Source organism: Phasianus colchicus, chromosome Z (assembly GCF_987193195.1).
Source record: "Phasianus colchicus chromosome Z, bPhaCol1.hap1.1, whole genome shotgun sequence".
Classification (NCBI taxonomy): domain Eukaryota; kingdom Metazoa; phylum Chordata; class Aves; order Galliformes; family Phasianidae; genus Phasianus; species Phasianus colchicus.
Window position 1 is genome coordinate 57291934 of NC_143476.1, and position 13886 is coordinate 57305819.

General features: G+C 39.3%; 1 protein-coding gene across 9 annotated transcripts in view; it reads right to left on the minus strand.

The window, feature by feature from the left end:
• Positions 1-13886, minus strand: part of TJP2 (tight junction protein 2) — a 64992-nt gene that overhangs the window by 43466 nt on the left and 7640 nt on the right. For 7 of the 9 annotated variants that reach the window (XM_090130641.1, XM_031608784.2, XM_090130640.1 and 4 more), the window contains one exon: positions 9827-9947. The exons of the other annotated variants lie outside the window; for them this stretch is intronic. The gene's annotated coding sequence lies outside the window, so the exon portion shown is untranslated. The remainder of the gene's footprint in view (positions 1-9826; positions 9948-13886) is intronic. 9 annotated transcript variants of the gene reach the window in all.

The window sequence follows — 13886 nt, forward strand, 5'->3', positions numbered from 1 at the left end:
AGTGTCTGAAATACCACATACAGCGTATGCATGCGCAAAGGAAACGTTAGGATGAATGCTTACCTTAGGAAACTGAGTAAATAATAGAAAGGAGCATCATTTCTTAGTTGCGTAAGGTTTGGTGACAGCAGGGGTTTTGCAAAGCTTTCCTTTTTGGATACTGTATTTTATTTATGTTGTTTTGGCTTTTTTTTTTTTTTTTTTTTCCTTCTTTCTTTTCTTTCTTTCTTTCTTTCTTTCTTTTTTTTTAAAGACATATTTATCTAAACAGCAGTTATGAAATACTAAGACAGCACTGTTAATCAACTCTAGAGACTCCACCACCAGAGTACATAAAGATACTGCTCTGCTCAACAGGGCATGACAGAAGGCACAAACACACCCACCTTAGAAGCTGCTGATGATCACCTATGTACAGTAAGTGAAGGACTTGAAGGAGTACTTTCACCTTTATTTTATTTCAAATTACTGGATGGAGATGCCTGGAGTGTTCATGAAGGTATATCCCCTACTGTCTACTAAGTTAGATGATACTTCATTCTTACACAATATTAAGAGTAATTGCATTTAAGTACTAGCTTCCGCTGAACAATCCAGCTAAGATACATTCAGGAATACAACTCTGCCTTTAAGCAGTATTTGTCTGTGATCACAGATCACATAAAACTCTTGGAGAGTTCTGCATTTTGATGGCAAGAAATACATTCCAAATACAGTTGCAAAATACTAAGTGATTTTATGTTAATTTACATTTTAAACATAGCTTTGAATTCCACTGTATCATTTGGCTTATACACCAAATACAGTTGACATTATTTGGAAAAAAAGAGTTCTGTGGCATCAGCTACATTAGCTTCCAAGGAAAACGCTGCAACTAACTACTTAATGATACACAAAGGACTCTAAAACTGTTCTGAGTGTCAGCTGAATCCACATTGGTCTTGCAATTCCAATAACCACAAGCTGTGAAAAACAGAATTCCGAGAACTGAAGTCACAAATTTCATATTGTCTGAATAGCATCATTTAAAAAACAGAAAATTAAAAACAACAAAAACAACCAAAACTGGAAAATCATAGCTGTCATATCTCACCAGACCATTTTTATGTCTTCTATAAAATACTGAACAATCTTCTTTATAAAAGAAACAGAACAGTGGACTTCAATAACCTTAATATGAGAAACACAGGCACTGGGGGAGCCACAATTTTGACAATTTGTCCTCATCAAAGTTAAGTACACATACGGAACATTAGCTTTCTCACCATCTCGAGCAGTAAGTGATAATGAAGATGAGCCAAAGCTCCCTTTTCTGTTAATACAGATGTTGGCACAGAATTCACAGCCAATACGGCCCACTTCCAAACTCTCTAGGGCTCACAGCTGCAACATGAAAGGAACCTGCATCCTAACCATTTCATTCCTAGCTCTTCACATGAAAGGCAAACCTTAAAACAGTTGGAAGACACCACTCAGTAAGGACAACCATGCAATCCACACCTTTTTTTTTACATTTTTTTTTTAACAGGGAAACAAAACAAAACAAAACATAACGGCAAACCACCATCACATTCTTTTTTCCCATAAAAAAAATAGCAAGTTTGTGGTATAAAAAGGGAAACAACAAGGGGGAAAATCTTGGATCAATTCAACAGAAGCTTTGTCATCAAGAGGATTCCAGCAGCACTGATCCAGAAAAGCACAGGTCCAAAAAACTCTGTCACCGGAGGTTAAGGGGAGAAGACCGGTAGCACAGTTCACCAATCCATCATCTGCTGAAATGCCCCGCGAGTCTCCTACTTTGGGACAATTCCGTTTTTTAAGCGTAGTCAGTTCCGTTTTTTTAAGCGTAGTTTTTTAAGCCAATCCGGCTGCGAAGGCGCCGGGAGGCGAGGAGATTTCTCCCCGGGATGAAAAGAATTGTTATTCTCCGTTTACAAAAATATTTCTTGTCTTCTTGCCCTTGGCAGCGGCCAGTAGCTGACGCCTGTCACGGGATAAACCAGGGAGATGCCCTGGGCGGGATCTGTGAGAGCAGTCAGGAGCTGTGGGATGGCACCTGCAGCATCACCCCACAGAAAGGCGCCCATCTCCTCTGCCTTCTCCGTCCGTGCGGTGTCGGAAGGAACGGCCACACACACCTGACGATTTCCCAAGCCCTCAGCCTCCATCAGGTGCCTTTCCGACACCCAGCAGGATTTTCACTTCTGTCTCCAACTGCTGCAGTTAATTCGGAGGCTGAGGCGATCATCTTGGCTTTGAGGCCATCATTACACAGCAGTGGTGTAGAGGTGACCGTACTGGCAGAGGCTTGAAGAAATGACTGGGTACAAAAAGCACAAAAAAAGCAGACTGGCAGAATTTCAACCATACGGTTATGTTAAATGCAGTTTCTTTCCGTGGTGCCTTTATTTGGGGTGGATGAGTCAGTACTGGAATCTTCTATTGGAAGGAAGAAGTACAGAACAAGGAGGAACTGACAGGGAAAAACTTTCTTAAGCCATAGCATTTAAAAAAGAAGACAAACAGTACGTTACTTTGTATGGCCTGCTCTCAAACTTGGAGAGAAAAAATCAGAAAAAATGCCAAACCATTAACTTTCATCTCATTTCTCCCCACAGTTTTATAAGGCAGAGATAACATCCAACTTTTGTTGCAATACTAGCAGCCTGATGTACAGTGAAACATCAAGACCACTAGGAAAGTTAAAGCACAGAAGCCAGTGTCTTCTTATAAATGACATTCCATAGATTGAGATGCTATAATAGCATCTAGCCTCATCAGCTAAATGAGGGACAGCAGGGCAAGGTAAACTAGCTGCCATGCTGGGTAGTGCTGAGCACTTCTGTGCTTCTCTGAAATTAAAGATATCCTTCCAAGGAGCCAGCGCAGTCTGGGAATATCAGCACATGACACTATGCCACTGCTTCAGCAGAGAAAGACTGCCCAATGCTCACCTTCCTGAGAAGACAGGACATGAGGAAAACAACATGATCCACTTTTTGTTTTGCTAAGATACAGTAGGACTTTGCTGCATGTGAGAACAGAGTTTTAAAAACAAGAATAATTTTTGTTTTTCGGTCTCAGAGCAGTGTTTTTTTCTTCTTGTTATTCTTAAGAGAGCAGTTGCCAGACACAAAGTGAAATAGAGAAAGGAGTCAACAGATTCCCACTAATGCATTCTCTTAAGATGCAGATATTAAGTTAGTGGCTGCAAAATGTAGAGAACCAGCCTCCTGCAACCACCTCCCTCCCAAAGGCCCTGGCAGAGGAAGAAGAGCCAGCCTTCCAGCCTTCCCTTTTGATGCAGCCTTCTGTGGAAGGCTGTAGAGTGTAGGTAGCACCTGTCGGAGCAATCTAAGCTCATCCCATGCAAAACAGGAGGATTACTTCTCATTCCAGTCAAGAGCTGTGATTTGGCCTAAAGCCTTGTTTAAGCAAGTTTTGTGACCTTATCAGAGCCACATGGTGTTTTGTTTTTTTTTTTTAAGTTAGTGAACTTTGAGGTTATCAGACTGTGCTTCCTTGAGCTTTAAGGCTGCAGCCAAGGTTAACATACTTAGCTAGCCTGAGGTAAATGCAGCACAGATGTAGGAACTGACCATAGTAATTCAAGCAAAATAGACTTGTTTTTAATTCCTTAACACAAGTGCCTATCAGTTTATTTCCATTCACTTTCCTGTAATAACACATGGAAAACAATTCATTTGGGCTTTTATTTTCTATGTTTCCCCATGAAAGCACAGTGGGCACTTTTTCTGCTTTTTTATTTATTTTTTCAAGCCAAACAACTGTTCTGCCACAACAGGCAGATAATTGTCACCTGAAACCCTGAGCCATGACTCCTGATGTTCAGACTCACACTTGAGCTTGGCAAAGTTTCCAGATGCTCATAACAATGTGACAGATTGATGTGACAATCACTGCAATCACAATTTACAAGTTACTCATCCTGCAGTTGGTCTGCAGAGAACAGACTTTAAGGCCTTTTTGGGTGCTTTCTTGCCTTTGACCAAGCTATCATCCCAATGCAGATGTGGTGTCTGGCCTTAAGAGGGGCGGACAATGCCAATGAAAACAGAAGTGGAAGAATAAAATACAGCAGTCAGACCGTGACAAGAGCTGCAAGAGCATCTCTGGCACCGCAAGTTACATAATTCCTACAGGAAAAGGAGAGCAGGTAACTAAGGTACCCAATTCACCTTACAGCTATTGCCTTAGAGGTCAGCATCCCTATTCTCTTGCCTTGCAGAGGGGTAGAGAAGAAAGAGGGGAGGTGGGGGAGTAAAAGATTCTCCTGAAATACAGCTCACACAAGCACATCTTTAAGTGAATAATCAGATACATCTTAGATTAGATAAAGAAGGCAACAAGACCCTGCCCAGTGGATTATGAAATGACTAATACAGAAGACCTACAGTCTAGCCAAAACTTGTCTGAGACAGCAGCAAAGCAGAAGAGGGGCCAGAGCCTCAGCAGGATGGTATGTTCTGCCTGTGCAGGTCTCCACACACCCAAGAGTGAGTGTCTGAAGGAAGGGCTGCCTTCACTTTTTACTCCCTCCCTTTGGAAAGGAAGATGCAGGTACAATTGGAGCCAGACTTTCAAAGGATACTGTTTCATGGAGATAAAAGTCTGGTTATCAGTATAATGTCAAAACCATACGAATTGGGCTAAAAATGTGCAGCTCTGTCCTCATACGTGTTTAGGGAAAGCTGTTCTGCATGTGCAATAACTGTACAAAGCAGTATCACATTCAGGGATTTCATGAAATGTTATGTAGATCTTTAGAGATTTTATGATGAACTTCATGGAATATCTTATCATCATTAACTGTGTAAGATGCATGCATGCAAGCAAATAATTCCCAGTGATAACATTTCCCACTGAGTCTTTCAGTTTAGCTAATCGAGGTAGACACCGTTTGCTGCAGTTAATGTAGATTAGTTAATTTAAAGAGAAAGCTTGCTGTAGCTTGAGTCATGTAAAACCTTAGATGTATTCCATAAATTATCTAATGCTACTGTGAATGCAGTTGTTGTGTTGTTTCCAGCACCAGCAGAGGCACTATCCATTTAACACTGCACTATGGGATGCAAATTTAAACATGCAGTTGCCTCTCATGGTTACTCCTGCCAACCAAGCAAGGCTGTTCAGCAATTTGCCTGCAGCATAGCGTTGTGATGCAGGTGCTCTCTGCCCCATCCATACCTCCAATTGAGCCTTTTAACTAGTTCCTCTGACAATCACACCTATTTAGTTAATTCTTAAATGCTGGAATTCAACACTAGACAGCACTAGTAACTTTACTGACCTAGGAACTGATTTCAGTAAGAGACTGGGAATGTAGGTTGCCAGTTCAGCTGTTGAACTGTCTGAATACACACATCAGTTTTGCTTTTGTTTCTAAGCAGGTGTTCATGATCTTCTGATGAAAAGCACTGTAGAAGTTTCTAAAAATACCATGTTGCCAAACAGCCTTTTCCCTTTCCCTTCCAATCTCTTTAGACTGCTTTTTGTCATCAGCCTGCAAAATTACACAAATCAGTCAGCCCAGTCCTACTTAAATGATTCATAAATCCAATTATGTCCGCTTCTTTATATAGCGAGCTAGGCCCTAACAGATTCAACCTTCAGGATTAGAGGATGTGTAGGTAGCTGACCTCTGACTCTCTAACTGCTCAGGGCATATATATGGTTCAAATACACAGTTCTACACTGCAGTGAAGGCACATGAACGGTACAGCAATCCTAATGTGCCTTGGAGGGACTGGAAAAGCCACAGATGCTGTCTTCACAGCTGTTACTGCATGCAGATGTGAATCCAATGGAGGACCACCAAGACTGTGGGGACTGGAGCACTGACCCTGCAACAGGAGGGTTGTTCAGCCTGGCGAAAGATAGCTACAGGGGAACCTAACAGCAGCCCATCAACATTGACAAGAGGAGATCAAGAGACGCAGGACAGCATCTTCATGTAGTGCACAGCAGGAGAATGGGAGAGTGTAGACAAAAGCTCAAATGAGAGGGTCAGAATGGATGTAAGGAGAATTTCTTTTTTTCCCCCATGGAAATAGCCACATCACAGATCCAGAGAAGCTCTACTGTCTCTGACCTTGGAGCTTTTGAACCCCAGCTGGGTAAAAGCCCAAGCAACCCAGTGACCTTAGGCTGGTGAAGAGCCTAAGGGCTAGAAACCTCCTCAGGTTCCTTTCCACATGAATGATTCCATCATTCTTGAGCTGCCGCATGACTCAAGTGCTAGTGCCAGCTTACAGCAGGGCACCACATTCATCATCTTGCCCCCTGTCTCTGCTTCCAAAGTACAGCTTGTGATACACTGCAAAAAGATTCTGACATATAGCTTGTAGGGTCTGTAATACTGCCCTGTAAGGATGAACAAATATACTTGCTTTCCGTATCTAAAAGCAGTAATTCCCAGTTTGTTAATTTAGAAAGCAAAGGTTTCCCTGTAAGAAACACAGCCCAGCATAAACATATCCCATACTTCACATGTATTTTTTCTGAGGTAATAACCAGTACAAACCTCTTTATGACTCATCTGACCACATCCTTTGACCTTTACAAGGGATTTTATAATTATTATTATTATTTATTTATTTATTACAACCTAGGCATACAGATTTAGATATTTCACATATGATGTTAGATTTGGAGTGCGAAGCAACACAATTCTAAGCTAATAAATTTTGTATTCACAAAAGTAGGGAAAAGAATATTGTGACAGATGCTATATGATAAGCAACTTAGGAAGAGCACTACAGAAATTAATAGTAGGAAAGACTAAAATATATAGCATATTTTTCTCAATAGTTTTGAGTCTTTTTGGCCATCAAGTCTACTAGATCTCACACAAAGATTGCAAAGCTTTATTCTGCTGAAAAACATCAAGACACTGCTTGTTTCATATTGCCATATCTTTGCAAAGTAAGTGTGAAAGTATATTGATTAGCATAAAGATAGGTAACATCTCTATGATCTTTCCCTTTATTTTTTGATAAATAAAAATCAGCAGCACAAGAACAAGCTGAAGTGTTTGATAACCAGCAGTAAGAAAAAATGATAGTGGAGAGAATAAATAAATATAGCCTCTTATCTATCCTAAAAATGTTTATTCTAAGCACATTTGCATCTACAATGTTTTAAACTGCATAGCAGTATCTTGAAATGTACATTGATAACCAAATGTAATAGTGGGACATAATTTAGAACGTGAGACAGAGATTTCAGGTAGAGTCCTTGCTAAGTCCTTTCTCTCTGATAAAAATCAATTCACCAGCAGAGTAAGTAAAATTAAAACAACTTCCTCTAGCACACGCTCTTTCCGGTTGATTAATTTTAGAAGCTATAAAAACTTATTAGAAAAAGATATATTTAAAACAAATCCCAACAAGTTTGCAGTATTCTTCTCCTCAAATATCACATAAAAGTGCTTATCAACACTCAAAAAGACATCTTCTTTACACTGAACGTGTCCATTTTATGCAGGAGTGACATGGGCACAATCAGGTTGAACATTCATTTTGCTTATATCTCAGTCATTCCTCTTTCCTTTATGTTTCTTGGCTGCTCCTTGCAAAGCAGTGATATAATATTCTGCTTTTAGCAATTTATTTGGCCTCCCTCACAAGATAAGCCCTTACAACAAGGGCATCAAGAACTACCATGGTAATCAATTCTTACAGCACAAATTAATTAAGATAGCACAGTAAAGAAAACAAAGATCCCATTCTCATGGAGATCATTACACATATTTAGAAAATACAAAAGAATATGGAGAATGCACAAAATGTAATATATGCAGAATGTTCTTTTGCTTTTTTCCTAATACAGTGATGAATTTAAAAAACAAAGCTCCAGATAGCAGATCTTCATCCAAATTAGTCCTTCAGAGCACTAAAGCTCTGCTTCAAAGTTCTGACTCTTCCTACCTTATTTATACTGGCAAACTTCCTGCTGAAGAGTTTGTTAAGAAACAAAGCATTTCTGCAGCCTTATTCAGTAATAGTAGGGCCCCAGCTTAGGGTACTCTACCTACTTCTGGGTGTTCCTCTTCAGGAAAGATTGAAATCGGCTGCTGAGAGTGCAAAGGAGAACAGAGAGCAGAGCCATCAGAGAGAAAGCAGATGGACTAAGCCACCTTAATCATTCACTTTCCAGTCCCACAATTCTTGGTAGGTCTCAAGCTGGGTGGCTGGATATAACTTCTGAAGCATCTTTTTTCTAATATATCAGTGACCCTGGAATTCTGCACTTAGTTGGGCTAGCTAGTATCCAAATTCCCTGATGTAAGGTTTGCATACCATACAACAAAGTTTTTCAACTCAAGGAAACATTGCTAGAGAGTCTCCTAGAGGGCTCAGACGGGACACTCTTGCCTATCTACACTTCACTGACATTCTCACATCATATTTTCTGCCACACAGCTTCCTATGAAAACGGGCTTTGCTTGTTTGTTATTTTATATAATGGCATCTTATTTTTTTCTTGGTCTTTCTATGATGTCTTTAGAGTCTTATTAGCTTTGGTTAAATATCAGGGCTGCTCTGAAAAAACTGCCTCCTATTTGATTACATTGGACCACAGTGTCAGAGGTGGATGTTGGTGGCAGTGGAGGATGGTCTTTCCCACCAGCATTCCATTACATGTTGTTGAGTGTGACAGATGGCAGCAGAGGGGCACTCTGACAGAACAACGTCTGGTACAGAAGTGCAGATGAGGCAAAACTCTGTCCCTGAATTCCTCCATGCAGAAGAAAATGGCACCCAATACATTTATCAATACTTGCTGAATGTCTATGGAGACCAAACAGTGGATGTAAGCGCAGTGAAGCAGTGGACAAGACAAACAACATTATGGCCATGCAGATTTTTATGAGCATGTCATGCAGGTCCTTGCTTACTGCTGGAAAAAAACATGGCTAATGGTGGTGACTTTGTCGAAAAATAGCGTTTTGTATTTACTCTACCAAACAGTGTTAATGTGTTCTTTTTGGAGTTTCCCCAGCAATAAATAGAAGGCAGTACTTTCAAAGCAATCTATGTATGTCACAGCTGATGCCCACATCTCCAAATAAATTACTAAACCACCTGTAGCTATCCAGCTCTCAACAATGAAAGGTAAGTCAATTTTTAGTTTTGCAATACCAGTATAAAGATCATTTGCTCTCCTAAAATTGCCATCTGCTAATGACTTAGAAAAGATTTAAGCACACTTTTCATATTCTCTCTGAAAGTACTTGAGAAAAGTTTTCAATTGCAAGGTTAAGACGCCAAAAGGGTTATATTTACCTTAATGATGTACTACGCAAAAATATGCAGCAAAACAACTCTCTCTGTGTGTGGCTATTTTGTTTCTCAGGAATCAGTACTGAGTCACTAAGCAATTCCCATTAAGACTACCCTTTGTGCTTAAATTTATTCCCAAACACATGCTGAATATTTATATTTGCTGAAGACACCACCACAGAGTAAATCCATTCTTTTCCAATGTCTTAAGCAAAGAGACAAACTAGTCCAGGCCTGTGCATGATTATTTGCATAATTTTAGCACAGTTCACTGCACAAGTCTCTCCCCTTCAGTCCTCTAATACATCAAGCTCTCAGTAAACCTGCATGTGTTCATTCTAAGTCACTAGAGAAATCCAGAAGAACTAGTTCTGTTTCAGTGTATTACTCTGTTTAATACAGCTTCATAAAACCTTTTAAAAACATAGCTAAAAGAATGAAAAGTATAAACAGCACACAACGAAAAATCATAATTTCAAACTAATGAGTGGTTCTAGCCGACATAACTTGACCAGTACCTTGTGAGGAATGTTGATTTTTGAGAGTTTTGGTCTGTTTGCAGTGAAATACTTTGGGCGTGATGTACAGCTGTGCTCCCAGTCCCACTCACAAGGAGATGGCAGTGCAGTAGTTTGTTCCCTGAAAAACAAAGTCTCATTTTAGTTATGTACAATCACAAGAAAGTGACTGAAAACCTGGGATGCCTAGGTGCTTGAGAGAAAATGCATTTTCCTGGTTAATTTGGCATGCTTTAGCTTCCCTGGCAGTCAGGTTGAAACAGTCCTCAAATAAAGGAGGTATCTACCAATACATACACTTGCAGCACCACTACAAACTTCAAGTCAAGCACTGACCCTCATCAAGCAACCACAGAGGCCTGCACACAAGAGCACAAGGGCATTTTTACAAGCAAAACAAGGTACAGACAAGAAGCACACTCATTTTCCATTTGTTGCTCTTGTACTCCCCACAAGGCATTTTGGCTCTTAATTTTGACTTAGTAAAGAATTAAACTAGTAACAGCATTCTATCTTGAGCAAAATCTCAGTAAGAACAAATACATGTACTTCAGTTACTTCAGCTGCTAATTTAACAGCTCCACCTGCCAGCTGCAGTGGCCTACTCCTTCCCTGCTTAGGACTGCTCAGCAGGCCTCCATTAACCTTCCTTTGCACTAGCAGTATTTTCACTGCATTTAAGCATCTCTCTTAGAGTGCTCCTCCTCTCCCCGCCCCTTGTCATAGCCCTTCATTATCTTATGTAGAAGAGAAAAATGAACTGTTCACTACAGTGAAGGGCAAACTCTTAAAAGAAATACAATGTCATTGGTAAGATTTTTTTTTTCCCCTCAATACCTCTTGATTGTCTTAATTCCTCTCAAAGGGCAGCTTTCTAAGGTATCCCACTTTCAAAGATATAGTCAGACTTCCCTAGAGAAATAGTGCAAGAACGGCAGTTGATTGGTTGTTTTTCTTTCTTTAAATAATTTCTATGGGTTTTTTTAGGTTAATAATCCCTAGCTACTACTTTCTAGCAGGAAAGCCACAAGAAATAAATAGTGAAATCACTCTGCAGAACTACCCCAAATATCTACAAGTCTACCTATCTTATTGATGTGTTTTGTCTCACTCTTCCCCTGAGTACAATCAAAATGAGCTTCCAAGTTCAAAAAAGGACACTTCAAACTTCTCTGATTTTTTTTTTTAAACATTCAGTCTCATTAATCTCTTCAAAGCCTCACAAATACAAGCACCTGGACAGTTTACACTGTGAAGATAAAATGAATTTTCCCAGTCTGCTGGCTATTCCAGCATGAAAGTACATTTCTCAATATCAAACACTAGTTTTTTAAACAAGGTAAGATTTCTGAAGTCACAGAACAAAACAGTGCTTAATATGGATTTCTATATTACAAAGAGCAACAACATATACAAAATTATGAACAAACATCAGCTTTAGTGTTCCAGTCTTCATAATTCCAGGCTACATGCAGAATACTCTTTTGGAAGCAAAAGAAAAGTTACACAAGAAATCAGAAACCACGTCATCATTAATATCATAATTTGACACCATGCAAAAATTTCAAAATTTATGAAAATCCACCTGACACAGAAATCATATCACTATTCCAAGTAAAAATGGGAATAAGAAAACATATTTTCTAATGCCTTTGATATGGAAATGCAAATGATTGCCTTAGCAAAATGATGTATTTTCCTGTCAAAACTTTCAGGTAATAGTATTGGAGCCGGCACCATACTCTAATGCTAATTTTTATCTTAGGAAATAATTAAGTGCAGTAAAGGAAGAAATTAGGAACGCACCTGAATTTGCACAGTGTGCAGTTGTCAGATGGGGACCTGTACACCTAACATTCAGTATTAACTTCTGTAAACTGTTTTATGATGTAAATTTACACACACATAAACACATCTAAAATGCTTATTTTGACTTTTTCCTAATGTGAACCTGACAGAAGTTGAGTGATAAACTGATGTTAACAAATTGAGTTATTAATTTGCTTATTCCTCTTGCACAGAATAAGCCACCCGCAACTATGAAAAAAATCAGTGTTTCTTTTCTTTCTTGAACTTATTTTACATTACAGCAATTATTGGCTACCAGTACTTAGCTCCCTGAAATTCAATGAAAATACAACAGGATCCCTACCTTAGTCCAATGACAACAGCTTTTCTGCTTTTGTGAAGAAGTCAGAATAACAAATCCAGATGTAATCCAAATACATCTTAAACAGCTTGGAATTTCAAGTGTACACAACAATTGTATCAACTAAATCTCTGTGAAAGGAGGGAGATGCCTGATTAAGAACACTGGAAATCGCCTCTTTTATACTGATACTCAGTAGTAGATGAAAGCTAAGCAGCCACATGTTTGAGTCACAAAACAAAAAATAATGGAAGCTGCAGCTAGCTCGTTTCATTTTTGGACTGCTTGTTTCAAGCTGCATCTCTGGCCAAACAAGCCCCCTTGAAAACAAAGAGGAATTTGGCAAGAATTATACCAGTGCTTTCCAATACAATTCCTCAATGCTTCCAGAGCAATCATAGAAGTCTTTTGTCAACATATAAAGAGCGGCTGCAAAATTCAAAGAGCTGGCTTGCAGATAACATACACAAACAATCAAAGGAAGTCACACTCTAGGACACTACACTGTCCCATGTCCAAATACATCATACTAAGAATCCCTTTTAACAGGCAGAGTTTAGCAACAACAACACCAACTACTCTTCAGTATAATATCAGAAACATAGGAAGAACTTGCAGAATTAATGCTGGTGGGTCTGGAAACTGTTGGCATTGATGCAACTGCTAGACTACTTGTTACGGGCTTGGTGGCACAACTAAAAAATCATCCTGTGCTTTGGGTTGGAGTTGTTTTCACTGTCACCATTAGAGGAAGTGCTCTTGCAGAAAAAATTACAGAGTAAATGTGCATCAGTCATAGATTAATATTCACATTTTACTTCAATCTTCACTTTGAAGTCTTGCTTACACAAAGCTATCCCAAACCAGTAGAAACGTGTCTAACCATTACTCATGAACAACAGCCTCACGCATTCTGTGCTGAAACAAAGTGACATTCTAACACAGAACCAGAAGGTGAGGGACCAGAAGGGCTGTGAAGATGCCCATCCATGGAGGCTACTTGTAGAGGGGCAGGTAGGCTAGAAAAATGATCAACGTCCTTTTCAAGCTATTAGTTTTTGAGGGCAACACCAACGAACAAGGCTTTCTGAAAAACTAATACTGAGCTGTATGGCAGAAGGAAACATTCTGTATTGCTTTTAAACAAAACAGAATGCTCTGCATTTCATAGTTTGAATATTTAGTAGTCTTTGCTAATTTATCTTTTAATAACTAAAACTTTCCTTCAGGAAAACAGTATTTCTAGGAATGAGGAACTCTTGCTTCATAACAGAGAAGGAAAGATGCACACGTGTGGAAAAGGGTTTTTCTTTTCCACTTTTAGAAACTGTTAGTTCTCCCATGGATAAAAGTAGAGTATATATCTTCTCAAAAAGGGCAGTTTGGGGAGTGGACAGACACACACATAGCAGATTTAGCAGTAAAAGCAGCAAACATAAAACAGCAACTATTTCATTTTCATTCTGTTCTTGAGCAAATTCCTCACTTAGGAATAACATCTGATTATTCTGGTAACCAGGGAGAAAAAGGTACACAGAAATCTCTAAGAAAACCACGTTTTACTATACTTGTAGAGAGACAGACTGTACTGAAGGTATGAAGAAAAGATTACCTGTTTGAACAACACACTTCTTTCCTAATGAAAAGTTTTCAAATTGCAAGATGAACACAGGTTTTCCTGTTGTTTTACTCTGATAACATTTTTACACTTACCCTGGATGTTGCCACAGGTTTGCATGTCTACCCTCAGGAAGCAGCTCCCTCTTGTTAAGGGGAGTGATTCCTATTGCTGCTTCTAAAATAGTAATATATTTCTTGTAGCGCATCCTGCCTCTCTCAGCATCTAAGTTATCATCCAAATGCAGATTCTGCAGCTGAAGTCATGCTTCTTCACTTATCTGAACTGCTGTT